The sequence below is a fragment of the Bos taurus genome, chromosome 10 (assembly GCF_002263795.3).
Source record: "Bos taurus isolate L1 Dominette 01449 registration number 42190680 breed Hereford chromosome 10, ARS-UCD2.0, whole genome shotgun sequence".
Taxonomy (NCBI): Eukaryota; Metazoa; Chordata; class Mammalia; order Artiodactyla; family Bovidae; genus Bos; species Bos taurus.
In genome coordinates this window covers 75,886,326-75,914,129 of record NC_037337.1, presented here as the reverse complement: position 1 = coordinate 75,914,129, position 27,804 = coordinate 75,886,326, and the positions used below count along the sequence as shown (strand labels likewise).

Genomic DNA, 27,804 nt, shown 5'->3' with positions numbered 1-27,804 from the left:
CCAGGCTGCACGGGCTTCAGTAATTGCAGTGTTGAGGTTCAATCATTGCAGCTCCCAGGCTTTAGAGCACAGGCTCAATAGTTGTGGTGCACAGGCTTAGTTGCTCTGCAGCATGTGGGATCTTCCCAGACCAGGGATCAAACTCGTGTCTCTTGCATTGGCAGGCAGATCCTTAATCTCTGAGCCATCAGGGAAGCCCTCAAAGCATTTTTTACCAATAACCTTAAGAGTGACATCTTTGTTTCTCCTTCTGAACTTTGTCCTTAGTTTATCTCGTAAATATACAAATCTCTAAACAATCTGTGCTTCAGAATTATCATGTTACCTTGAAATGACCGATCATGTTTATGATTGTTTTAAATTCATATATTCAGCATCTTTGTAATTCATTGAAAAGTTTTCCAAATTTTGAATTCATTGCTACCAAACAAATGCAGGTGCATTATTATCCTCTATTAATCTACATTTCAATTAGTGCAATGAAAAAATCTCATATCACTAATGTTTATTAATAATCATGCAATAGCATTAATGACCATGTTTCAAATACCTTTGAAACATTCGTCAGCATTTAAATTGACAGTATTTTGTTGAAAAACTGTTGAAATGAAAATAATTTCTTCTGCCTCAAAAATAATATTCCTTATAAATCATGCTTTGGTTTGAAAGGAAAAAGGAAGAACATTTATGAAAGTTCATATAAAGATACATCTAGTACATTCTATAATGTGTATTTAATAAACTCAGTTTCTTCAAGAGTAAGTTGAACTGAAATTTCTGACTACTGCCTTAAGTTTATCCGGATTTTGAAATTAACATTTTATTTTCTGTTATGCAAACTTTCCATAAAATCCTAAATTTGAAATACTTCACTTAAAGACATTTCCATTGCAGGGGAGAAAACCCATAAATTAGCACCATAATAATTATAAAAGTGTAAAACAGCTGGAAAGAAATCCATACCTCTTTTGCTATTGGAGTAGAGGTGAGGAATGTTTTTCCAGGTCTAAAGCAAATCAACAACAAGGTGAAAAGTTCCCAGTTGGTAATAATTACCAATTCAAACTATGAAAGGCTAATATGTATTATCACCAGCTTGGAAATCTTCATTGCCAGACTTACACAGATCTTCCTGTGCATATTCAAAGGAGAGTAAGATAGTGATTTCCAATATTATATACATATTAATGTATCATTAATAATGTCAGGAATATTATTAACCTACATATGCTACATTTTTCAAGGTTCTCAATATATAAATGTTTCAAGTAAGTATTCAATATAAATTCTGATGATATAGGTTGGCATTTCGTAAAAAGATTCTACTTCTGTATTGTGGTATTTCAAGAACAGTATTCACAGTATTTTTATGTTACAGAGAGTACTCTCATTAGAATTAAAATTACATTTATATTTCAAAATTTAGTAATATGTAGAACCACAGGAGAGAGGAACAGTAGTTTTTTCTTCAAGAGAAAGAAGTTCCCTATTTCTGGTTGTTATTTAAAACAATGTATTAGAGTTTTGCATAATCAGGGTTAACATTACTGATTTACTCTTGCTGTCTTTGATAAAGTCCTAAAACTAACCAGCAGAAAGTTGTAAATTTTAGTATTATCTATAAAATGTATTATTTTACACCTAAATGTCAAGTAAACAAAATTCACCCTAATGCTTTCAGATGAACTATTTAATTTTAAAAAAATTAGTTGGATATTTAAAAGAAAGCCCTTTTTGATGCAAGTTTTAAAATTTACACATAAATTACTTCTATGACTTTGTAACTATATTTTAATTTTCCTTTAACAATGCTGTAGGGAGGCATAACTTCCTCCTACAGTCAATATCTGGAAGAGCAAGTTTTCATGTGCTATTGCTGTCAATACAGACACTCTGTTCTTGGAGCTTAGAGGCTGCTTTTTTCTAAAACGGAGATTGCAGCAAAGGTTTCTAAATGGGTGCAAGACATTTTAATGTAGCCATTTTAAGTGGCCATTTTGGTGCTTTGATTTTTTTTTAAGTTTATCACAACTTAATAAAACTTATGAAGGAGGAAACAGAACAGGCTCCATCTTGAAAGCAGGACTCCATCTTGGGCCGGACTGTGGACTTTGAGCTATATGCCCAGTATCTATGGAAATGATATACCAACTGGAAAACCAGGCCCCCCGGATGGAAGAACCCCAGGGCTCATACCTAGACTCTCCATTGCCTAAAAGAATACCCTAATTATCTAAGTCACCAAATAGAATCATAAATTCTATTATGCTTATTGGGGTATGACCACAGGCCTATTGATAATTATCCACTGTTAACTACCTAGGCTTAAGGTATATGAATCAGGGGTTAACTTTGATTGTATCTTTCTCTTCCTTTGTTCAGACTAGTTTCAGGGAATTTGGGGAGGTGGGTTTGGGCACGTACACTTATGGTATATAAGGTTTTCACAAAAACTTGTTGGGGTCCTTGGCTAAGAGGAGACCCTGCCTCGGGCCTGCCGGTGTAATAAACTGCACTCCACTGTTTGCATTGTCCTTCTGAGTGAGTTTGTTTCCCGGAATGCATGGCTACAACACTTACTCCTAGTTTCATGAAAAATTAAAATATAACAGATACAAAGGGAAGAATAGAAGTCTTCCTCCCGGTCAAATAATTTCACTCCTCAGAAATAACCATTGTTAAAAAAAAAGAAACAACCATTGTTGACCCTGTAGACTTTTTTTTAAATGTATACAGTAGCATAAAAATCCCTTTGACAATTAAATAAAAATGAGCTTTATATACGGTTCTGTACAGTTTCTTCATTTAAAAATGTGTATGAAGGATCTACCTAATTTTAATAGCTACATATTATAGTACTCGTCTTTAAAAAGTATTTATTTGGCTAAAATTAATTAGTTGCAGCAGGCAGGATCTTCCATTGCAATACACATGCTCTCCAGTTGTGATGTGCAGGCTTAGTTTCTTGGTGGCATGTGTGGTCATAGTTCCCAGACCAGGGATGGAACTCATGTCCTCAGCACTGGAAGAAGAATTCTTAACCACTGGACCACCAGGAAAAAAATCCCATATTATTGTATTCTTGTAGCATAGTTTAACCAGTGTTCTATTTACAAATATATTGTTAGATTTTTAAAAATTACAGATACAGTGACTATCCTTGTAGACACATTTTAATGCTTTTATGCAAAGTATAATTGACAAGTCAAAGTTTCTGTGAATTTTTTCTGTGAATTCTGTGAATTCATAGCACCACTAATAGTATATGCGAGTACCTGCTTCATCTTCACTTTATAATGTATATACTTTTGTTCTGTTTCAATATTTTTTTATCACAAATGTGAATCACCTTTTCAAAGTTTATAATTTTTCTAAAGAAGTGAGATAATTTAAATTCAGTCCTTTTCTTTTATGGCTATACTGTTTTTCTAAAACTATTGCTGAATCTACCATCTTTTATTCATTATTCTGAAATGTCATCTTTGTCATATACTAGATTCCCTTATAAATATTTGTCTCTTTCTGGATTCTTTATTCAGCTTCATTGATTTATCTGATTGCTAAGAGTTTCAAGTACTGAGGCTCTAACAGTTTAAAATTCTTGTAAAACTAATCCTTTATTAGTTCTTAAAAAATTTTTTTCCATCTACTCTCATATTTCTGGAAGAATTTTGGGAGGCAGTCGGGTCTCTTTATTGTGGTAAGCTATATATAGAGTTTACCATTTTAACTGTTTTTAAGTGTATGGTTTTGTTGTGTATATTCACATTGTTGTGCAACCATCAACACCATTCATCCTCGGAATCTAGGCACATTCTAATAACACTTGTTCAATTCCAAAACATAATGCTGTCGATATTCTGGTTGTTATTATACTCAATGTATAGATTCATTTACATAGAAACACTATTTTTACAACATTAAGTGTTTCTAACCAAGCACAGTGTTTTTCCATCTCATTCACTCATTAAATACTAACTTAAACATCTATGGAGTGCCTATTCCACTAGGAATTCTACTAGGCACTAGAGATACAAATATAACTACAATACTGTATCTGTTATCATGTTGGTTGGTTGAGTGACTAAGTCGTGTCTGACTCTTTCAACCCCATGGACTGTAGTCCTTCAGGCTCCTCTGTCAAGGGGGTTAAATCCAGTAGGAGAGAGAGAGAGACTAAGCAAACAATTGCACATGTAAAATTGTGCAATTTTAAGCTTTAAAGGAGAGATACATAGTGGGCCTCTATTAAATGATTTGATCTAAACTTGGGGGTCTGGGCTGTCTTCCCTGAAGACGTTGACAATCAAGCTCACTCAGATCATACTCAAATATACTCAAATCATCTTCAATATCCTCCAACTGGCTTCAAATAAGCCCAGCACATTTCTTAGTGTCAGGCGAGTGTATGCTTCTCGGTTCTTGTCTCGTCACTATGATTTGGAGCAATGGACATTAAAGCCCTTGGCACGTCACAGCTCTCGGGTCTTGAACAAACCGTGTCATAGCTCTTAGACAAATCAGTGTTGCAGCTCTATTTTATTTAGAAGATAGCAGGAGAATCCAGCCTCGAAGAAGAGCAGAGAATGGAAGAGCCGTGCCCATGCACACGTGGGGTGGGGGTGGGGGGGGTGGGGGTTGAGAGAAAGAAAGAGCGTAGACACGGGGCGGGGCGGGGTTGGGTAGAGAGCACGCGCTTGGCTCCTCCTTTTATGTTTTCTTCCCCCTGGGCCTGTCCTATGCAAATTGGGCTCAGCCAGGAGTGCTGTTCTACCTGAAGTCCTCACTCTGGTCCTCGAACCTTTCTTTGACCTTCCTTTGTTCTATTTTCACGGGCTTTTCCCTTCCTTGTCTTTTAGCCACCGCCATTTTGGACTCCTTTTTCCTATTCTACCTACCTAACATTCCCCCCTCAAGAGATGGGAGGCCCAATTTTTCAGGAATAGGGGCGTTGAGATCTTTCTGGCTACTTCCTGCTGAACTGTGAGGAGACAAAAACCGAGGAGCATACACTCGCCTAAAATTAGGTTTTCCCCTGAGTATAAAATCTCTTAAATGGTATTACATGGTATCTTTTCGTTTTCTTTTCTTTAATTGGAGTGTAATTCTTCACAATGTTGTGTAAGTTTCTGCTTACACAGTAAGTTACACAGTAAGTTAACGAAGTTACTTTCTAACTGTGTCTTTTCTATTTATGGGAAAGCTATTGAACTTGTATATTAAATTTGTAAATAGCTGCCTTTGGGATTTTCAACTGTTTTTGAGGGAACTCATTCTCTTTTTCTTGTACATTTTGCCTCAGCCAGTAAGATAGGAATGTCTGCCAAAACTTTCATTCTTTGGGAAGTTTTAGGCAGATGCTGCTGTCTTCTCTTCACCTCTGTGAATGCAAGAATGATTTATCTATTTGGTGAGATGGTGAGAATATGACATCGGGATTGAATAGAATTAATAAGTGAAAGGTGACCCATCTCTCTTGGCTCTTGATAGTCAATGAGAAAGGCAGATCCACGTCTACTCTGCAGCAGGACTGTTTCACATGTTTGCTTTGTTGACATAGCTCTCCTGCTATAAACAGGATGCTTGAATTCCACACACTGTGTAACTTCACTGTGTAAAACTGTTAGGCCAAGAAAAAAATTGGAAATTATTTTTTCATTCTTACATCTTGTATTTTCATCTATTTTAAAATGCAATTAAATACTTAATGGAAAATAAAATACTTAATGGTGTCAGCCTGGAGAGTTTGATTAAAGAGCATTCTGTCCGTGAAGTACTTATTACTCACCAGATCCAACAATCACCAAACTTGATTGCACATTCATTATAAAAAATTTTTAAGTATCTATTGCTAAACTTTACTTAATTATCCACTATTATATGTACTATTATATAATTATATGTACTTATATATATATATTAATTATACATATATTATTATATGTACTATTATAATGCCCTTTGTATTACAATATATACATGGAATTGAAATTGCTAAAAGATGAGAATTCTAAAATAATTTCTACTTTACTTATTAATGACTCAAATATTTTGCTGTCAGCAATAATTATTATAATTCCATTTCTTTTAAAATCTTAGTTTAACATTTTGAATATAAAGCATCTTGAAAGTTTTATAATACTTTCAATTTATTTCACTTCTTGGTTTAAATGTCTATAATGTAACTTATATGCAGAATCACGAGAAATGCTGGTTTAAATGTCTATAATGTAACTTATATGCAGAATCACAAGAAATGCTGGAAGAAGCACAAGCTGGAATCAAGATTGCCAGGAGAAATATCAATAACCTCAGATATGCAGATGACACCACCCTTATGGCAGAAAATGAAGAAGAACTAAAGAGCCTCTTGATGAAAGTGAAAGAGGAGAGTGAAAATTTGGCTTAAAACTCAATATTCAGAAAACTAAGATCATGGCATCCGGTTCCATCACTTCGTGGCAAATAGATGGGGAAACAGTGGCTGACTTTATTTTTCTGGGCTCCAAAATCACTGCAGATGGTGACTGCAGCCATGAAATTAAAAGACACTTACTCCTTGGAAGAAAACTTATGACCAACCTAGAGAGCATATTAAAAAGCAGAGACATTACTTTGCCAACAAAGACCCGTCTAGTCAAGGCTATGGTTTTTCGAATGGTCATGTATGGATGTGAGAGTTGGACTGTGAAGAAAGCTGAGCACCGAAGAATTGATGCTTTTGAACTGTGGTGTTGGAGAAGACTCTTGAGAGTCCCTTGGACTGCAAGGAAATCCAACCAGTCCATCCTAAAGGAGATCAATCCCGGGTATTCATTGGAAGGACAGATGCTGAGGCTCAAACTCCAATACTTTGGCTACCTCATGCGAAGAGTTGACTTATTGGAAAAGACCCTGATGCTGGGAGGGATTGGGGGCAGGAGGAGAAAGGGACGACGGAGGATGAGATGGCTGGATGGCATCACTGACTCAATGGACATGAGTTTGAGTGAACTCCGGGAGTTGGTGATGGACAGGGAGGCCTGGTGTGCTGCAGTTCATGGGGTCGCAGAGTCTGACACGACTGAGCAACTGAACTGAACTAAAAACTCATTTGAAAAGACCCTGATGCTGGCAAAGATTGAGGGCAGGAGGAGAAGGGGACAACAAGGAGGGACAAGGAGGAGAAGGATGAGAGGGTTGTATGTCATCACTGACTCAGTGGACATGAAAGAAAAGAAAGAAAGTGAAGTCACTCAGTCGTGTCCAACTCTTTGCGACCCCATGGACTGTAGCCTACCAGGCTCCTCCATCCATGGGATTTTCCAGGCAAGAGTACCAGAGTGGGTTGCCATTGCCTTCTCCAGGGGATCTTCCTGACCCAGGGATTGAACCCAGGTCTCCCACATTGCGGGCAGATGCTTTACCGTCTGAGCCACCAGGGAAGTTCAAACATGAGTTTGGGTAAACCCTGGGTGTTGGTGATGGACAGGGAGGCCTGGTGTGCTGCAGTCCATGGGGTTGCAAAGAGTCGGATACGACTGAGCAACTGAACTGAACTGAACGTATAAAAAACCATACCTTAAAAAGGTACTAAGATTTAAAAGGAAGTGGTACAAAATGAGTATTCTCTTTTTTTCTTACATATATCCTAATTATGGAAAGGTTTTTGTTGAAATTCCACTAGAAATATCTATCTTCCCTAATATCAGTCAGATGTTATATATTTGTATCTGACATATGGATTACGTATCTATTGTCACTCTTCATTTGGAAAATTTTCAAACAAGTTTGACAGTTCTGTTTCCCAATATCAGCATACTTGAATTTTTACAGATGACAAATCATTTTCAGCAATAAAGTCAGAGAATGTTAGAAACATTGCCAAACATGTTTTCAAATTGTACTTGTTTTTGATAAGCAGTTACTTTCCCATTCATTGTTAAAAGGTCACTGTTACCTTGAAAGAACAGATAAAATGTTCCTTTTTTCTGTCCCCCAAAATATCTGCCAACATTGCATTTTACACAGTCACTTGTCAGCACAGGAACGGACAAGAAATTTGAATCTTTCCTTTTAGTAAAAGGAAAATGTGAAACTCATCTGCACTTTGGCCACTCTTTTAAGGATTCTGCCACAAATATCAGTAAACCTTTCTTTGTTGTAATAAATATTTTTATGCTCACTCTACAGATAATAAAAACTACTGTAAAGACCTTACACTGAATTTTTTGTCTTATTTTTTATTAAAATAGATGACATGCTACAGAAGTTCAGTCTGGTGCCAACTTCCCTGTCATTTAACTTACCAATGAAAAATCTAATGATTTGATTTCACATGTGTCGTTAGCACTGTAACCAGGTTCCAGAGAATTAATTTATCCTGGTGAAATCAGTTGCTCCACTAAGAAAATCAGTTTTGTTTTCCCATGTAAAATTGTTTTTATTAGCAAAGTCATTTATTATTGAAAATATAACCTTTCTGGAATATATTTTTTTAATGGGTCAAGAGAAATAGTTCTTCCTATATTTCATCCTTAACTCAGAATTTAACAAACACCATAAGCTGAATCAGATGAGAAATACTTCCATCCAAATTAACAGGAGCCCTCCACACTGCATAATTTGTTTTAATACTTGAATCTTCAACTTTGCACAATATTTTCTATACATATACACTTTAGTATATGTTATCTGAATAATCTATTTTAGTTTGTCTCTTTAAAAATTGTTTATTTTAGCTATTTTAACTGTTGCAGGAAAGATATATTTATCCAGTGGTGTATGAATTGATTTCTTTTTAGTTACTGCAATTTTTGTCTTGTTTTGTCTTCCACTTTTAGGTAAGAAACCGCAGAAGAAAACTTAGAAATCTAAACATTTACCACTTAGTTTAGTGCAATTGTATAAAGTGTTACATGTCACATAATTTTAAATATCATTCAAAAGATTGTTGAGATTTAACTTCATATTCTGGATGTATCAATTTTAAATACCTTGCAAATAGTGTTTTTATATTACCATCAGCTAATACCTCAATCCATTATGGCCACTAAGGCAAGATTCATTTGCTAGAAAAGTGGATAGAAATCTGTATTTAAAATTATTTCTTTTGGGTTGCACTGGGTATTCACTGCTGTGTGCAGGCTTTCTCTAGTTGTGGCAGGCAGAGGCTATTCTTTCATTGCAGTGCATGGGCCTCTCATTGCAGTGGCTTCTCTTGTTGAGCACAGGCTCTGGGTGCACGGGCTTTAGTAGCTCTGGAGTGCAGGCTCAGTAGTTGAGACTTGTAGGCTCTGGAGCAGGGGCTCAGTAGTTGTGGTGTACAGGCTTAGCTGCTCCACAGTACATGTAATCTTCCCAGACCAGGGATTAGACACATGTCCCCTGCACTGGAAGTTGGTACAGTTGTACCACCAGGGAAGTCCCAAATAGTCTTCCTTTGAGTTTCTAATTATTTTGGCTGACTTGTTAGATCTCACTTAAAAAACTGTCATTTTTATCACATGTTTTGGATAAGAAGAGGTTGTCCTGAAAGGAGGAAAAATCTAGTCCTTCCTTTTGGTTATTGTTTTTGCTTTTATTATTGATCTTTTTGTCTTGTCTTCTTTGCATAACTGTTTTAACATCAAATATTTTACTATCTCATGTCAGTTTCTCAAGAAGCAGAGTCTGAGGTAAGGATTCTTGTGCCAGTGAATTTTGGAGAAACTGAGGGATGTCAGATGAAACCTGTAAGGCAGTGCAGGAAACAGAACAGCTCAGGGAAAGGGGCTCAGCAAAGATGTGGGTTTACCTGAAGTTTATCCTCAATTTGATCAAAAAAGCTCCAGTGCATGGATGGCACCATGGAGTTGTGTGTGTCACCTCCAAGAAGGGAGGCAAGACTTTTATATCCCCTTATCATTGAGTCATTGGCTATAGGCCACCTGGAGTTGGGGGTTAGAGGTTGGTGGTAATTTCTAATCTCCCTGATTAGGTAACTCCCATCATTTAAGAACAAGCCTGCCAAGCAGAAGGGTATAGCTATGAGCTGTTAGCAGCCAAGAGTCATATGAAGAATGCAATGACCAGTAAGGAGGATCTTGGCAGGGTACCAATATCCATTTTGTGAGATTAGTTTAGTTAAAACTAGGTGTCACGATTGGTAACTCCTTTACTTTACTACTGTACAATGTGTCACAATGTCCTGAAAAGGAATAATAAACACAAGAGGGTGACAGTTGTGGAATTCCTGCTTGTGTTGGTGGATACCCACTACCTTATGTGACCATCTGACCTTCCAACTGAGTAATGATGAAAGTGATATTCCACAGATGAATAAAAATTAACCTATTTTCAGACAAAAAAGAGACAAATACAAGTTCTAATATTTTTTTTCTGAACCTCAGTAAGTCACCTTGCAAACTCTACCTTGGAGATCACTGTACCAGACTCTAATGCCCAGGCTGATAAAACAAGGACATGAGACCTATGAAATACGTGATAGAAAAAGCTGGTACTCTGCGTCCTTTCACCGCCTCTTTCAGTGTCTTTTTTCTTATGTGTATGCCCTGCCTATGTTTGCCTGCTGTTTTCATACTGTATATCTTCAGGCTTGCCAGAAACTCTCATTCTCAGCACAGCCTTTCTTTCTTTTTATTTTAGCACAGCCTTTCTAAATAAAAAGTTTCTATCCATAAAAACAACAACAACGATCCAACAAGGAAATGAGCATGAAATAGTTCACTGAAATGTAAACACACTTATAGATATTTCATGGAGATCAAGTTTGGCAGTACCAATCAAAATGTAAAATGCATATCCTTTGACCCAACAATTGTTTCTAATTTATGCAAAAGATATACTTGTGTATGTGCATAAAGAGGCATGAACAAGGATATATGCATCTGTGGATTTGCAAATATGTAAAACAGAGCAACTCTTCTTACTACTCTTTCGTTTTGGAAAATATATTTTTCATAAAATATTATTTATATTACCATGTAATGTGTTTAATGATACTGTTACTTAAAATAAGTAAATATTTTAAAATTTTAATTTCAAATATAGTATAGATGTCAATGAATAATGGACATACACAAAAACTTTTGGGGGTCCTAGATAATTGTTAAGAGTATAGAGAGGTCCTGAGACCAAAATGTTTGAGAACTGTCTAGAAGGTCTAGAACTGTCTAGAGAATGTTGTCTTCATCCACCTTTTCTCTCTCCTCTCTCCTTCAGCATTACCATATTCCTTCTAGTACACAGAGATTTGTGTTATTCCCTCTACTTGAAGAGATGGAACTCTGTATTCACTACAGTACCCAGCAGTGCTTTGCATGTAATGGAAGTTCAATGAGTATTTTTCCAATAAGTATTTGCAGAATTAAAAAACGAATGTTGGTCTCCCATATTTCTTCTAAACCTGCTCTCCTTTTCAAATTTATCTTTATTTGACTCTGTTTTTCATTATAGGTAGCCATTGACTTATCTCTCTTTCCTTTCATTACCTTCTCAGATTAAAAGCTTCTCAGCAAGCTCTTCACTTCTCTTTTCACTTCAGCAAGCTCCATGCCAAGTGTGGTGACTTCTATGGGTGACAGCGTGAAAAGAAATTAGGCCAGGAATTCAGTCTTGCCTCTTGCTGACTAATATACCAAGCTTCCTTGGGTATTGGTAGTGATATATTATTCTTGCTCAGGAGCCTGCAGAATCTGTTTACCAGCTCAGGTGTAAGCACCTTTGTTTGTGTTTATGCTCACAACTTTATCCCACTTACCAACCTTATCTCCCATGAATTCAGAACATACCCTCTCTCTTCAGACAGGCTTCCACATGCTCTCTCCCAATGACAGATGTTTTGTACTGGCTAATCTCACTGCCTAGCTAGATATTACTTATATTTTAACCCATTTAGTTTCCATGCTGCTGCTGCTAAGTAGCTTCAGTCGTTACCGACTCTGTGCGACCCCACAGACGGCAGCCCACCAGGGATTCTCCAGGCAAAAACACTGGAGTGGGTTGCCATTTCCTTCTCCAATGCATGAAAGTGAAAAGTGAAAGTGAAGTCACTCAGTCGTGTCCAGCTCCTAGCAACCCCATGGACTGCAGCCTATTAGGCTCCTCCATCCATGGGATTTGCCAGGCAAGAGTACTCTCCATCAAATCTGCAAATACCTTCTTTTCTTCATATATCATCATAGTAAACATGTACCTTGCCAAGTGCCAAGCTCTGGACTAGACACTGGTGACAAAAGTCAAATTAAACACAATCCCCGTATCCAACAGGGAAGACTGACATGATCATAATAAATACTATGTTCTAAGCATGTGTGTGTTGTAAAATGTGTTATCTCATGTAATGCTCAACACAAGCCTATTATGTCATTTGCCTTACTTCTTACTTTCTTGTCTAAGAAATAAAGGAAGTGGATGCTAAATGGATGTGTCACTTGTTCTGTCATGTATCCAGCAAGTGCTAGAGTCTTCGACTCCCAGCATTGGAGTTTTTAGTTATTATCTTATACTTCCTGAGTGAAACAGAATCAGAGTGTTAAGGGCAAAGTGGTTGGGGAGCAAGGAAGAAAAAGCCTTTTTTTCTGGGAGGAACGGTTGGGTAGGAACTGTAAGAGAGGGTTACATGGTGTCCTTCCATATGGTCACAAAGAGCCCAAACACACAAACAAGCATCACCAAGGGCACGAAGCTATGAATGAGGCACCGACTTGGGCAAGTTGTTGCTACTTCTCTTAGATTCTCATAGAATAGGTCACTGTCTATACTTTCAGTCACACTTCAAACTCACTGAAGTGAGTTTATTTTTTATGCATCTGTTTCTACCATTAGACAGTGCAGTGAGGATGAGGAAGGTATCATATTCATCTTTTTATACTTTTTATATGTATTGCTCACAGTAGGTGCTCAATACATGCTCTTAAAGGAGTGAGTGACTGGAGTGCAGGATGTGTAAGGCTGGGGAGAAAGGGGTGGTAAATGAAATCAGAAGGTAGGTGGAGCTTGATTTTAAAAAGCATGCTCTGGAATTTAAGGCTTATTTGTAGGTAAAAGGAAGCATGGAAGCAAAGAAGGTTTTTTGTTAACAGTACATACACTTTCCCAAAGTAATACAAGTCTATAGTTTTAAAAAGACATAGTACTGCCATAAAAAAGAATGAAATAATGCCATTTGCAGTAACGTGCGTGGACCTAGAGATTATCATAGCAAATGAAGTAAGTCAGAGAAAGATAAATACGTATTACTTACAGAGTCTAAAAAAACGATACTGATGAACTTATTTACAAAACAGAAATATACATAGACATTGAAAACAAACTTATGTTTACCAAAGGGAAAAAGAGGGGAGGGATAAACTAGGATTAACAGATATACATGATTATATATAAAACTTATCTATAAACAGAAAGGACCCACTGTATAGCACAGAGAACTATATTCAATATCCTGTAATAACCTATATGGAAAAGAATCTGAAAAAGAATATGTGCTATATATAATATGTATATATTGTATATATATAATTGAATCACTTTATTGTACACCTAGAACACTGCAAATAAACTACAATTAAAAAAAAAAGAATAGTACTAAAACAAGAAATAGTACTAAAACTCTTTTACAACTAAAAGAGTAGTTCCCTGCTCTTCTCCCAGTCCTGTTCACTAGGCAAATAGCCTCAATTCTTGTTTACTCGAATTTACAGCCATATTTCTAATCAGTGTTCTTAAATGGCTATTTTTAAAATTGATTTTAGACACTGACTTCCCAGCATGGTGGATAAGGACTCTTTCTGCCATGGTCTACTCCCTCATTATTGTGAATGCATGTTCACCCTGCATCAGCTCAGTTCAGCTGCTTAGTCGTGTCAGACTCTTTGCAACCCCATGAACTGCAGCACGCCAGGCCTCCCTGTCCATCACCAACTCCCAGAGTTCACCCAAACCCATGTCCATTGAGTCAGTGATGCCATCCAACCATCACATCCTCTGTCATCCTCCTTCTCTTCCTGCCCTCAATCCTTCCCAGCATCAGGGTCTTTTCAAATGAGTCACCTCTTCACATCAGGTGGCCAAAGTATTGGAGTCTCATAGTACTTGTCATTAGCTGAAATTACACTATATACTTTTAATATAAATTATACTTCTAGTGTCTTCCCACCGGAAAGTAAACTGTGTGAAGACAGGCACCTTATTTTAGCACTACAATTCCAGGAGGTAAAATATACCGAGTACATAACAGGTGATCTATAATATTTGTTAAATGAATTAATCAACTCATATTAAGGAGAAATATTTTCTAAATAAAGCACATTTTTTGTAAATTCCTGGCCATAATAGGTGTAGTTCTTATATTGCTTTTGCAGAGTGGTTTCCATTTCTCACTTTTTATTCTCCAGTTTCCTAACTATGCCCAGAGGCCTCTTTGTACAGAAGAAATGATCATAATGGCAAACATTTCATGTTATAGTCATTTACCTCTATCTTACCATCTACCTACTTAAAGATCAGACAAAACTTTGATGTCCTTGCTTTTCCTTATCTCTTTTATCTGTGTGTGTGTGTGTGTGTGTGTGTGTGTGTGTGTGTGTGTGTGTGTATAGGGGGCAAGGTTGTGCTTGGACTTTGCTGCTTGGGCTTTTCTCTAGTTCCAGCAAGTGGGGCCAGTCTCCAGTTATAGTGCATGGGTTCTCATTGTGGTGGCTTCTCTTGTTGCAGAGCATGGGCTCTAGGGCACTCAGGTTTTGGTAGTTGAGGCACCGGGCTCAGTAGTTGCGGCTCCCAGGCTCTAGAGCACAGACTCATTAGTTGTGCTCTAGACTTACTTGCTCCCCGGCATGTGGGATCTTTCTGGATCAGGGGTTGAACCTGTATCTCCTACATTGGCAGGCAGATTCTTCACCACTGAGGCACCAGGTAAGCCCACTCTTCCTTATCTTAGCTGATCAAATAGGCAGTCAAGGCATTTACAAAGAGGGAGATTTGTTTTCTCCTGCACAGAGCACTCTCTCAGAGGTGGGGGACAAAAAAAATAATTTAGGTCACTTAGTCTTGGTATTTATAACTTTGAAAGAAACCATTTGCTTCCTTTCACTGTTCATGCTGCTCTGCTGCTGCTGCTAAGTCGCTTCAGTCGTGTCCGACTCTGTGCGACCCCATAGACGGCAGCCCATCAGGCTCCACCGTCCCTGGGATTCTCCAGGCAAGAACACTGGAGTGGGTTGCCATTTCCTTCTCCAATGCATGAAAGGGAAAAGTGAAAGTGAAGTCGCTTAGTCGTTCCCGACTCTTAGCAACCCCATGGACTGGAGCCTACCAGGCTCCTCCATCCATGGGATTTTCCAGGCAAGAGTACTGGAGTGGGGTGCCATTGCCTTCTCCGCATGCTGCTCTAAGTATAGTCAAATACATGTTTTGAAATATGTATTTTCTTAGTATGGAAGATTTATAGGAAAAATTAATACTTGCTACAAGTTTAAGTGGGAAATAATTACCAAAGTCATCAGTTTTGTAGTACAACCAACAACTACCATGCTACTGTTCAGCTTCTAAGTTGTGTCCAACTCTGCAACCCCATGGACTGCAGCATGCCAGGCTCCTCTGTTCTCCACTATCTATTGGAGTTTGCTCAAATTCATGTACTCTGAGTTGGTGATGCTATCTAACCATCTCATCCTCTGCCGCCCCCTTCTCCTTTGCCTTCAATCTTTCTCAACATCAGGGTCTTCTCCAATGAATAAGCTCTTTGAATCAGGTGGCTGACGTATTGGAGCTTCAACATAAGTTCTTCCAATGATTCTTCAGGATTGATTTCCTTTAGCACTGACTGCTTTGATCTCCTTGCTGTCCAAAAGACTGTTAAAGAGTCTTCTCCAGCATCACAGTTTGAAGGCATTACTTCTTTGGTTAGCTTTCTCTATGGTCCAACTCTCATATCTGCGTGACTACAGGAAAAACCATAGCTTTAATTATATGCAAAAGGAAAGACATACCCATTTGAATGCAGAGTTCCAAATAATAGTAAGGAGAGATAAGAAAACCTTCCTCAGTGATCAGTGCAAAGAAATAGAGGAAAATAATAAAATGGGAAAGATTAGAGATCCCTTCAAGAAAATTAGAGATACCAAGGGAACAATTCATGCAAAGATGGGCTCAATAAGGGACAGATATGGTATGGACCTAACAGAAGCAGAAGATATTAAGAAGAGGTGGCAAGAATACACAGAAGAACTGTACAAAAAAGATCTTCACAACCCAGATAATCATGATGGTGTGATTACTCACCTAGAGCCAGAAATCCTGGAATGTGAAGTCAAGTAGGCCTTAGGAAGCATCACTATGAACAAAGCTAGTGGAGGTGATGGAATTCCAGTTGAGCTATTTCAAATCCTAAAAGATGATGCTGTGTAAGTGCTGCACTCAATATGCCAGCAAATTGGGAAAACTCAGCAGTGGCCATGGGACTGGAAAAGGTCAGTTTTCATTCCAATCCCTAAGAAAGGCAATGCCAAAGAATGCTCAAACTACCACACAATTGCACTCATCTCACATGTTAGTAAAGTAATGCTCAAAATTCTCCAAGTCAGGCTTCAGCAATACGTGAACCATGAACTTCCTGATGTTCAAGCTGGTTTTAGAAAAGGCAGAGGAACCAGAGATCAAATTGCCAACATCCGCTGGATCATGGAAAAAGCAAGAGAATTCCAGAAAAACATCTGCTGCTGCTGCTGCTGCTGCTAAGTCACTTCTGTTGTGTCCGACTCTATGTGACCCTATAGACGGCAGCCCACCAGGCTCCCCCATCCCTGGGATTCTCCAGGCAAGAACACTGGAGTGGGTTGCCATTTCCTTCTCCAATGCATGAAAGTGAAAAGTGAAAGGGAAATTGCTCAGTCGTGTCTGATTCTTCGAGACCCCATGGACTGCAGCCCACCAGGCTCCTCCATCCATGGGATTTTCTAGGCAAGAGTATTGGAGTGGGGTGCCATCGCTGTCTCTGAGAAAAACATCTATATCTGCTTTATTGACTATGCCAAAGCCTTTGACTGTGTGGATCACAATCAACTGTGGAAAATTCTGAAAGAGATGAGAATTCCAGACCACCTGACCTGCCTCTTGAGAAATCTGTACGCAAGTCAGGAAGCAAGTTTGAACTGGACATGGAACAACAGACTGGTTCCAAATCAGGAAAGCAGTACATCAAGGCTGTATACTGTCACCCTGCTTATTTAACTTATATGCAGGGTACATCATGAGAAACACTAGGCTGGAGGAAGCACAAGCTGGAATCAAGACTGCTGGGAGAAATATCAGTAACCTCAGATATGCAGATCAGAGATCAGATCATATCAGTCGCTCAGTCATGTCCGACTCTTTTCGACCCCATGAATCACAGCACGCCAGGCCTCCCTGTCCATCACCAACTCCCGGAGTTCACTGAGACTCATGTCCATTGAGTCAGTGATAGCATCCAGCCATCTCATCCTCTGTCGTCCCCTTCTCCTCTTGCCCCCAATCCCTCCCAGCATCAGATATGCAGATGACACCACCCTAATGGCAGGAAGTGAAGAGGAACTACAGAGTCTCTTGATGAAAGTGAAAGAGGAGAGTGAAAACATTGGCTTAAAGCTCAACATTCAGAAAACGAAGATCATGGCATCTGGTCCCATCACTTCATGGTAAATAGATGGGGAAACAGTGGAAACAGTGGCTGACTTTATTTTTTTTGGGCTCTAAAATCACTGCAGATGGTGACTGCAGCCATGAAATTAAAAGACGCTTACTCCTTGGAAGAAAACTTATGACCAACCTAGAGAGCATATTAATAAGCAGAGACATTACTTTGCCAACAAACGTCCATCTAGTCAAGGCTATGGTTTTTCCAGTAGTCATGTATGGATGTGAGAGTTGGACTATAAATAAAGCTGAGTGCCGAAGAATTGATGCTTTTGAACTGTGGTGTTGGAGAAGACTCTTGAGAGTCCCTTGGACTGCAAGGAGATCCAGCCAGTCCATCCTAAAGGAGATCAGTCCTGGGTGTTCATTGGAAGGACTGATGTTGAAGCTGAAACTCCAATACTTTGGCCTCCTGATGCGAAGAACTGACTCATTTGAAAAGACCATGATGCTGGGAAAGACTGAGGGCAGAAGAAGGGGATGACAGAGGATGAGATGGTTGGATGGTATCACTGACTCAATGGACATGAGTTTGAGTAAACTCCGGGAGTTGGTGATGGACAGGGAGGCCTGGCGTGCTACAGTCCATGGGGTTGCAAGGAGTCGGACACGACTGAGCGACTGAACTGAACTGAACTGACTATATGGACCTTTGTTGGCAAAGTGATGTCTCTGTTTTTTAATACAGAGGTTTGTCATAGCTGTCTAGGTTTGCCATACATAGCTTTCCCTCCAAGGAGCAAGCATCTTCTAATTTCATGGTTGCAATCACCATCTGCAGTGATTTTGGAGCCCAAGTAAATAAAGTCTGTCACTGTTTCCACTTTTCCCCTTTCTAGTTGCCATGAAGTGATGGGACCAGATGCCATAGTCTTTCATTTTTTTAATGTTGAATTTTAAGCCAGCTTTTTTACTCTCCTCTTTCACTCTCATCAAGAGGCTCATTAGTTCCCCTTCAGCTTCTGCCTTTAGAGTGGTATTGTCTGCATATCTGAGGTTGTTGATATTTCTCCCAGTAATCTTGATTCCAACAGCCTGACATTTTGCAAAATGTACTCTGCATATAAGTTAAATAAGCAGAGTGACAATATACAGCCTTGTCGTATTCCTTTCCCAATCTTGAACTAGTCAGTTGTTCCATGTCTGGTTCTAACTGTTGCTTCTTGACTCATATACAGGTTTCTCAGGAGACAGGTAAGGTAGTTTGGTACTCCCATCTCTTTTAAGAATTTTCCAGTTTCCCAAAGAAAGGCAATGCCAAAGAATGTTCCAAGTACCGTGCAACTGTGTCATTTCACATGCTAGGAAGGTTATGTTTAAAATCCTTCACGCTAGGCTTTCACTGTATGTGAACCAAGAACTTCCAGATGTACAAGCTGGGTTTAGAAAAGGCAGAGAAACCAGAAATCAAATTGCTAACATTCGTTGGATCATGTAGAAAGCAAAGGACTCCAGAAAAACATATACTTCTGCTTAAATGACTACATTAAACCTTTGACTGTGTGGATCACAATTACCCTGAATGGATTTTCAATTTGGGAATTTAAGGGTGAGAAAATAGTAATTAATTAGATTAATATATTCATGACTGAGACTTTATTTAATGTTCCTTTCCTCTTTTAACCTTTCACTTCATTAGCCTGAGAGCAATCATCTGTAATCATTTATAATCATCTGATTGCAAACTGATGACTCTCAAGTCAAGCTTCTGACTCTCACTGTGACTCTGTATTTTATCACCATCATCACAACGTATTTGCTCAAAGGAAAGAAAACTTGATTTTGCTTCAATGTGATATTATTGCTCAGATATTAAGATGCTGGCAATCATGATGAGATCCATCTTTACAATTCTTTGCACAACTTAGGATTTTGTGTCATCTGGTATGGAAATTTATTTATTGTAATACACTGCTTAGAAAATTAAATCCAACTTCCTACTAAATATTTTTCTAGGATAGTGATGAGAGAGAATCAAACTATATGTAAATCCAAAAATGGGAAGACAATGAGTGGAGTTACCAGTGGTATTTGAGTCTGAGAACCAAAAGTTCCAGAAATCTTTCAAAAGAAAACAGATGGTGTTCATATTTCTTTTACAGCTCAGATGAATAATTTTGTATTATACCATCATATAAACCAATTGGAAATCACATGAAAAAAAGAAAAATCCTAATGAGTCTGTATTTCACATAACTTCATATCAATTGTCTCTTTATTACTGCACTCTACTCTGCCTGTAACTTGGATCTACTTCATCATTTAAACTTTGATTCCACTTCATGGCTGTTGTATAATCCTAGTGTTATCATTACATTTTTTTTTCAAGGATAATTTTTAACAACTAAAGGGCTCAGCAAACATCTTTTTTTATCATCCTTCCTAGAATCACTCAGAGCAACTGGTATAAATGGACCAAGTGCTGGAATTTGAACCAGAGGCTCCTGAACACCTGTACTGTGGCAAGCACTGTGGGGAGGGCTTTATTTACATCGTGTTTATTTTCATAATCTCATTGAAAGGAATATATTGTCACCTGATGAATAATTTGAAGTTTAGAGAGATTAAATAACTTCTTCAAAATCATACAGTTTTGAGTAATAGTCCTTATTAAAATATTTGCTTATTTTAGTTACATTTGGTGGGGGAGTCATCATTTAGAGATACAAAGAATCCTATCTACAAATGAAATGACTTGCTTATAAATAATCTAATAGGAGATGTGGTGGGAAAGTGGGTGAGAGCATAGATATAAGTTTAGCCATCAGTTAAGTTGGTTGATAGGGTCATATACATAATGGTTCATGATACCATTTTTTTCTACTTTTGTATAAGATGGAACTTTCCCACACTGAAGTTTTTAAAAGTAGCCTGGAATGTAGAACTACAATAAAAAAGAAAGTGTAAAGGTGTAGCTGGACCACAAAGAAGGCTGAGCACTGAAGAATTGATGCTTTTAAATTGTGGTGCTGGAGGAGACTCTTGAGAGTCCCTTGGACTGCAAGGAAATCAAACCACTCAATTCTAAAAGAAATCAACCTTGAATATTCATTGGAAGAACTGATGCTGAAGCTGAAGCTCCAATACTTTGCCCCACTAATGTGAAGAGCCAGCTCACCGGAAAAGACCCTGATGCTGGGAAAGATGGAGGACAGGAGGAGATGGGGGCAACAGAGGATGAGATGGTTGGATGGCATGACTGACTCAATGGACATGACTTTGAGCAAACTCTGGGAGACAGTGAAGGGTACTGCAGTTCATGGGGTCACAAAGAGTTGACAGACACAACTTAGCAACTGAACAACAACAAATCTGTAGTAGTGTTCACCTTAGCAATTCAAGAACTCTTTCAGCTGTATCCTTTTAGAGCTGATCCGGAGGAAGAGCCCTGGATCAACTTTAACGTGCATGGGTAAATAAGTACTTCCATAACTTATTTAATAAAGAAGTGATGAGAATTCCCTGGAAGTCCAGTGGTTAGTACTTGGCACTTTCACTGCTGGCCTAGGTTCAATCTCTGGTTGGGAAACTAAGATCCTGCAAGCCTGGCAACACAGTCAAAAAAGAAAAAAAATTTTTTTTCAAAGTAATTATTAAGATCCTAAGCTGCTCCTGTTGATCCTAACCACACCTCTATAATAAACTATGGTCCTAATTCTTAGTTAAATAGAAGACCCAAGGACCAACCGTTTGTCAAATACTCTAGTCTTTCTTTCTTCTCCTCTTGACTCCATTTAGTGTGCTATTTTACTATTTGTTCATTCTTTTTAACTTCAAAGTAGCAGGAAGAGAACAAACAGCTTAAACCATTCAATTCACCACCTTTGAGCAGCTCTGTGGAGAGGTTTTCTGGAGGTAGGTGGTGTTTTGGGTCAATATAATTATCAGTTGCAGTACCAGTTCTGCCTCTTCTTCAACTCTCAGCTGTCTAAAGGGGTTATAGGAAAGTCCATCTTAAAACTGAAGGAATTAAAATACTGTCACTATCTTGAAAAATCCGCACGGTGACTGGAATAAACCAATTGGCACCTGTTACAGGATGTTCTAGCCACCTCTCCACCCTGTGGCTTCAACGGCAATGTTGTTGACATTTTCAAAAGGTCCAGAGCGGGTAGCTTGCCAGGAAGTCCTTCTCATACAGAGGCAGACATGCCTACAGGTGGGCCTTTATACTGAGAAACCTCTGTGATTCAAGAGTTGGGCAACATATTCCTGATGCTAGGGAATCAAGCCAAAGGCTTCAAATGTAGGCTGTCAGGCCAACATCTCAAGGAATAGCCAAAGAGGCAGAAAGTTAGAGAAACAGGCTGGAATGGAGTTTGAAGGTAGAGCCATTCCTTTTAGACGCATTTTACCAGAGAGTGGAAATGGAATTGGTTTGTACATCCTGTGTGCTTATACTAACCCTCTTCCCAAAATACAAGACACAATGTCAAATATAGTTTCCGGGAATGAGCTGCAAACCTGAACCCCAACTCTCAAAGATCTCAAGGTCTTTATCTGTGTGCTGCCATGAAGGTATTTTGTAGATGTAATTACTGTTCATTATCAGTAGACTTTAAATAAAGGTTATCCTAGATAATCTGGCCAGGCCCAATTCAATTAGCTGAAGGGCTTTCAGAGCAGAACCGAGGTTACTAGGAAGAAATTCTGCCTGTGGATTGCAACTTCAGCGCATGCCTGAGAGTTCCAGACTCCTTCTCCTGACACACTGCTCTACAGATTCAGACTCGTCTTCTAGCCAGCCCCACAATTGTCTAAGTCAATTCCTTGCAAAAAAAAAGAAAAAAAAATCCTTAATTTATATCTCTGACTGGTTCTGTTTCTCTCATTGAGCCTTGGTACAGTGATTGAGCCTGAATATTTCCAAATAGTATTATGTGTAATTCAGACTTCACATTTTAACAATAGCAAACAAAAATATTTTTGTGCATATATACCAGTCATAGATTTTATTTTCTTGGGTTCCAAAGTCACTGGTGATGGTGACTGCAGCCATGAAGTTAAAAGATGCTTGCTCCTTGGAAGGAAAGCTATAACAAGCCTAGAAAGTGTGTTAAAAAGCAGAGACACCATTTTGCCAACAGAAGTCCATACAGTCAAAGCTATGGTTTTTCCAGTAGTCAGCACAGATGTGAGAGTTGGACCATAAAGAAGGCTGAGCCCAAGAATTGATGTTTTCAAACTGTGGTGCTGGAGAATACTCTTGACAGTCACTTAGACTACAAGGAGATCAAACCAGTCATTCCTAAAGGAAATCAACCTTGAATACTCATTTGAAGGACGGAAGCTGAAGCTAAAGCTCCTATACTTTGACCACCTGATACAAAGAGCCAACTCATTGGAAAAGATCCTGATGCTGGGAAAGATTGAAGGCAAAAGAAGAAGGGGGCAGCAGAGCATGAGATGGTTAGATAGCATCACCAACTCAACGGACATGAATCTGAGCAAACTCCAGGAGATAGTGGAGGACAGAGGAGCCTGGCATGCCACAATCCACGGAGCCACAAAGAGTTGGACATGACTTAGTGACTAAATAACAACAGGAGTGAGAGTATGTGTGGAGTGTATGTATATGTGTGCTCTTTTGACTAGGCTTGACCTTCAGCCCCGTGTCCTTCCTTGCAGTGTTCAAGAATCCTATAGCAAGAATCTTGCTAAGGCAGTTAAACCAGAATCACCCTCTCTCAATATCTGATTGAGTGCCTCATCCTTCATTATCCCCCAGGTGATGTCCAATTATACCTACCAACTTTTAGTAAGAACTGTTGAGTAATGTAGCAATAATCCCCCCTAACCCTGATATTTCCTCATAGTAAACTTCCACCCACTGCCCCCCTATCCCCTGACTATAAATTCCTGCTTTCCCTGTTGGACTCAGAATTGACTCTAATCTCTCTCCCTTTTTACAGAACCCTACCACAGTACCTACCTTGAAGAAAGTCCGCCTTACCTTCTTAAAAAGTGTCATGAATAACTTTTTTCTTTAACACTTCAGACTTTTTTGATCATATATTTCTCAATAATTTTTTTTACCACTCATACATATGTAAACATATTTATATATATGTGATTAGGTTTCAAAGTTTATCCTGCTATATCATGTTCACAATTTTAAAAAATACCTATATATATATATATACACACACACACATATATATAAAGAAAAGTGTTATAAGATTCCCACTGTCCCTACCTACTATCCAGTGAAACCACAGCCAAGGGAACGGGCTTGGCCGAATCAGCAGGGAGAGAAAACCCTGTTGAGACTGATTCTAGTCTAGCACGGTGAAGAGAAATGAGAGGTATAGGATAAGTGGGAGGCCCCCGGCACCCTACCACCCCTGTGTCTGCGAGGGAGCGGGGTGGGGTGCACCGGCCTTGCAGGCCACCAGTGAAATATTCTGATCATTTTTTCACTGACCGAGTGAGGCGCAGGGGCGGGGAGAGGGGGGTGCGTGGCAGTGGCAAGCTCATTTCTGGCACCAAGTGCCCCGCCAGGGCCAGTGCCAGGTGGGGAGTTTGACTGAGGCCGTACACCTGCAAATGGTGTCCTAAGGCGAGCTCAGGGAGAACAGAAACCTCCCATGGAGCAGAAGAGCAAGAACTCGCTTGATCTTGATTTTCAGTACGAATACAGACCGTGAAAGCGGGTCTTCACAATCCTTCTGACCTTTGGGGTTTTAAGCAGGAGGTGTCAGAAAAGTTACCACAGGAATAATTGGCTTGTGGTGGCCAAGTGTTCATATAGTGACGTTTTTGATCCTTTGATGTCAGCTCTTTCTATCATTTTGAAGCAGAATTCACCAAGCGTTGGGATGTTGACCCACTAATTGGGAACGTGAGCTGGGACTAGACTGTGGTGAGACAGATTAGTTTTACCCTACTGATGATGTGTTGTTGCCATGGTAATCCTGCTCGGTAGGAGGAACTGCGGGTTCAGACATTTGGTGTATGTGCTTGGCTGAGGAGTCAATGGGTCAAAGCTACCATCTGTGGGATTATGACTGAATGCCTCCAAGTCAGAATCCCATCCAGGCAGAATGATATGGCAGCCCTGGGAATCCTTGGTTGGCCTTGGACAGCCAGTCCCCTGCCATCCCTGCCAGCGGCCTGCCACCCACGTCCCTCTATGCACAGCATGGCATGCCCTGCTGCGTGCTGGGACCAGGTCATACATTAGGACCGGATCTGGTGCAGAAAGCCTTTCGTCCTAAGACACGGGGCACAGCCAGAAAGATGGCTACCCCCTCGCCTGTCACCACCACAGGTTTGTGGGGAACCTGGTGCTTAACCATTGGTAGATGACCTGCTCCTGGGTTGGGGTTTCATAGGCAGCAGAGCAGCTCCCTTGCTATGATCTATTGAAAGTCAGTCCTGGACACAAGGGTTTGAAAAAAGGAAAAAAGCAAAAAACATTTTTTAAAAGTGTTGATATTAAAAAGTAAACACAGGAACTTTCCCGGGTGGTCCAGTGGCTGGGACTCCACGCTCCTGGTGCAGGGGGCCCAGTTTGACCTGGTCAGGGCAATAGATCCCGTGTGCTGCAACTAAAAGGTCCCTCCTGTCATGACTAAGACCCGGGGCAGCCAAATAAATAAACAAGTAAATAGTTTCAAAAAGTAAACACAAGCAGGGATTGTAATATTCGTTTCCTGTATCTCAAAGTCATCTTGCATTTCTCTCACTTTGAGGTCATTTCTTAAAACTATTTCCCAACAGATGGTGTACAAAGATGATTCCTGGGTTAAAGGGAAGTAGTGGTGACTGCTGCAATTTCTGTTTTTAAATTCTGAGTTAAAAAAAAAAAAAACTATTCAAGATGTTTCCCTTTAAATGGAATACTTTGAGTGCTTCCGAAATACTCCAAAAGAGCGAACTTAGGACAGTTAATACAGATCAGCCAAATGTGCCCAGGATTCAGTTATTCAGTTGATTTGTCACTCTGCTGAACCATGCTAATCATAGTAGCAGTCTTGATATCTGCAATTTTTATTCTTAGTAATACAAATTTAATTAATATCCCAAATGGATCACTGATTTAAAATAGGGGCAAAAGAAAAATATTTTCAGAATGTTAGTTAATGGAAGGCATTAAAACTAACAAATTTACATTTTTGTCTGATGGTGATTTTCATACCAATATATTTCACTGAGTACATCATATCAAATATTTAAAGGAGAAATATAGTGGTGGTTACACTGTTTGGCTCTTTATGTAGAATTATAGAGAAAAAAAACCACTTATGTTTCTCATGTTTCATTTACAAAGAAAACCTGAGACCTTCTGTCATCATTTACAAGACACAAAAAATTGTAAAACCAATTATTCCAAGCATTAGTCATAAGAGCAGTTTCTGCTTGGCTTAAATCCTCTAAATTGTCCTTAATTTTTTGTCCAGCAACAAGCCCTGTTTTTTTCTTACACACATGAATGTTTGTATTACATATTAAATAGAAAAAAAAAATGTTGTAAAGGGCCACTCAGAAAAACTTTTGGTATTTATAGATTTTCACTTTTCTTAAACACAAAGCAATGAAATATTACTAAATGTGCTCACAGACGTGAAAGAAGTTCATGATTCAATAAAACCAAGGAAGTGAAGTGAAGTGAAGTCACTCAGTCCTATTCGACTCTTTGTGACCCCATGGACTGTAGCCTACCACGCTCCTCCATCCATGGGATTTTCCAGGCAGGAGTACTGGAGTGGGTTGCCATTTCCTTTGCCAGAGGATCTTCCCGACCCAGGAATCAAACCCGGGTCTCCCACTTGTAGGCAGATGCTCTACCACCTGAGCCACCAGGGGAAGTCCTAAAACCAAGGAAACTTTCTTAAACCAGCATGTTTCCAATAAGACTGAAAACAGACTTCATAATACAATGTTTAATAATATATAGTGTGTGTGTGCCTCCTGAAATTGGTCATGTTTGACATTTTAACTACAGCATTATTTTCCTATCAACACAGTAGCCAGTTCGGCTTTTTATCATATCAACACCTGATTTACTAAACAGACGAAATAGTATATATAACTGTCAAGTTTAAAGCACTTTTCAAATATTGTCGAGTGAACACGAACATGAAAATCAAATACCATTTTGCTGTAAAAGCAAAAAAACCAAGACTTTTACTATCTACTTTGTATGTTAATCACGAACATCTAGCAGAGGGCTTCGCTGGTGGCTCAGTGGTAAAGAATCAGCCTGCAATGCAGGAGACTCAGGTTCGATCCCTGGAAGAGGCCATGGCAACCCACCCCAGTATTCTTGCCAGGAGAATCCCATGGACAGAGGAGCCTGGCGGGTTACATAGTCCATAGCGTCGCAAAGAGTCAGACACGACTGAAGCATCTAAGCAGCATCAGCAGAGGCACAGTAGTGAAATGGTTTAAATACTAGTATTTACCTTTACATACATGAAGACCTTCTAGTTTTCCTAAGTGTCCTTTGGCTTTAATACTGCTGATAAGCGAAAGGATAAGAAAGCACAACGGAAAACAAGAAAACCACAGTAACTATCAGCGGTTGTTAACATGGAGAAGCAGCAACAACAATCACATTCAAAGCTATGGGACATATGCGTCCAGGACCACAAATCCCAGGATTGCCTGGGGTGGACGCGGAGCTACGTTCAAATTGATAACTTTTTCAGCCAATGACACAGGCAAGTCAAAGACCGCGAAAAGGCCAGACTCCTCTGCGTTCCAAAACTGAAGTCATTATTTTAAAGTTCTGAGTGTATATGGGTGTTTCAGGGCCCGATTCGAAGTACTCAGTATTTCTCACCCTCAGAAACTTACTGGTCAACGTACCGTCTACCCGAGTCTGGCTCGGTGGTAGTTCTAGCGTCTAAACGCTGAAAGGAACTCACGTCACCTTTTGTCAACGGAAGTACCCAGTCGCCCAAGAAAGAGGCGGAACTCACTTTCTTCTTGCCCTTTCTCGCACAAGGCGCCAGGAAACTTACGCCTTCGTTACAACCAATGAGTCACTAAAACTTCCGTTAACGTAACGTACTTCCGTAACCTAAAGGGCGATGTTGCCCGTCCCTATACGGAAGCTGGGTCTACGTCTGCGCAGATGCCTAGTGTTCTTCCAATCCGGAAAGAGGCCAACTCCCGGCGTTTCTCCTCACCTCCTCACCCCACCTC

The 27,804-nt window shown here is 39.3% G+C and overlaps 1 long non-coding RNA gene across 1 annotated transcript; it reads right to left on the bottom strand.

Annotated features, from left to right (window-relative positions):
* Window positions 1–488: 488 nt before the first annotated feature.
* On the bottom strand, window positions 489–27,803 carry LOC101904356 (uncharacterized). The gene is made up of 2 exons (XR_009496229.1): window positions 27,466–27,803; window positions 489–11,551 (listed from the first exon to the last, which is right to left on the bottom strand). It is a non-coding gene; the product is annotated as an uncharacterized lncRNA (long non-coding RNA).
* Between the last annotated feature and the right edge of the window lies 1 nt (window position 27,804).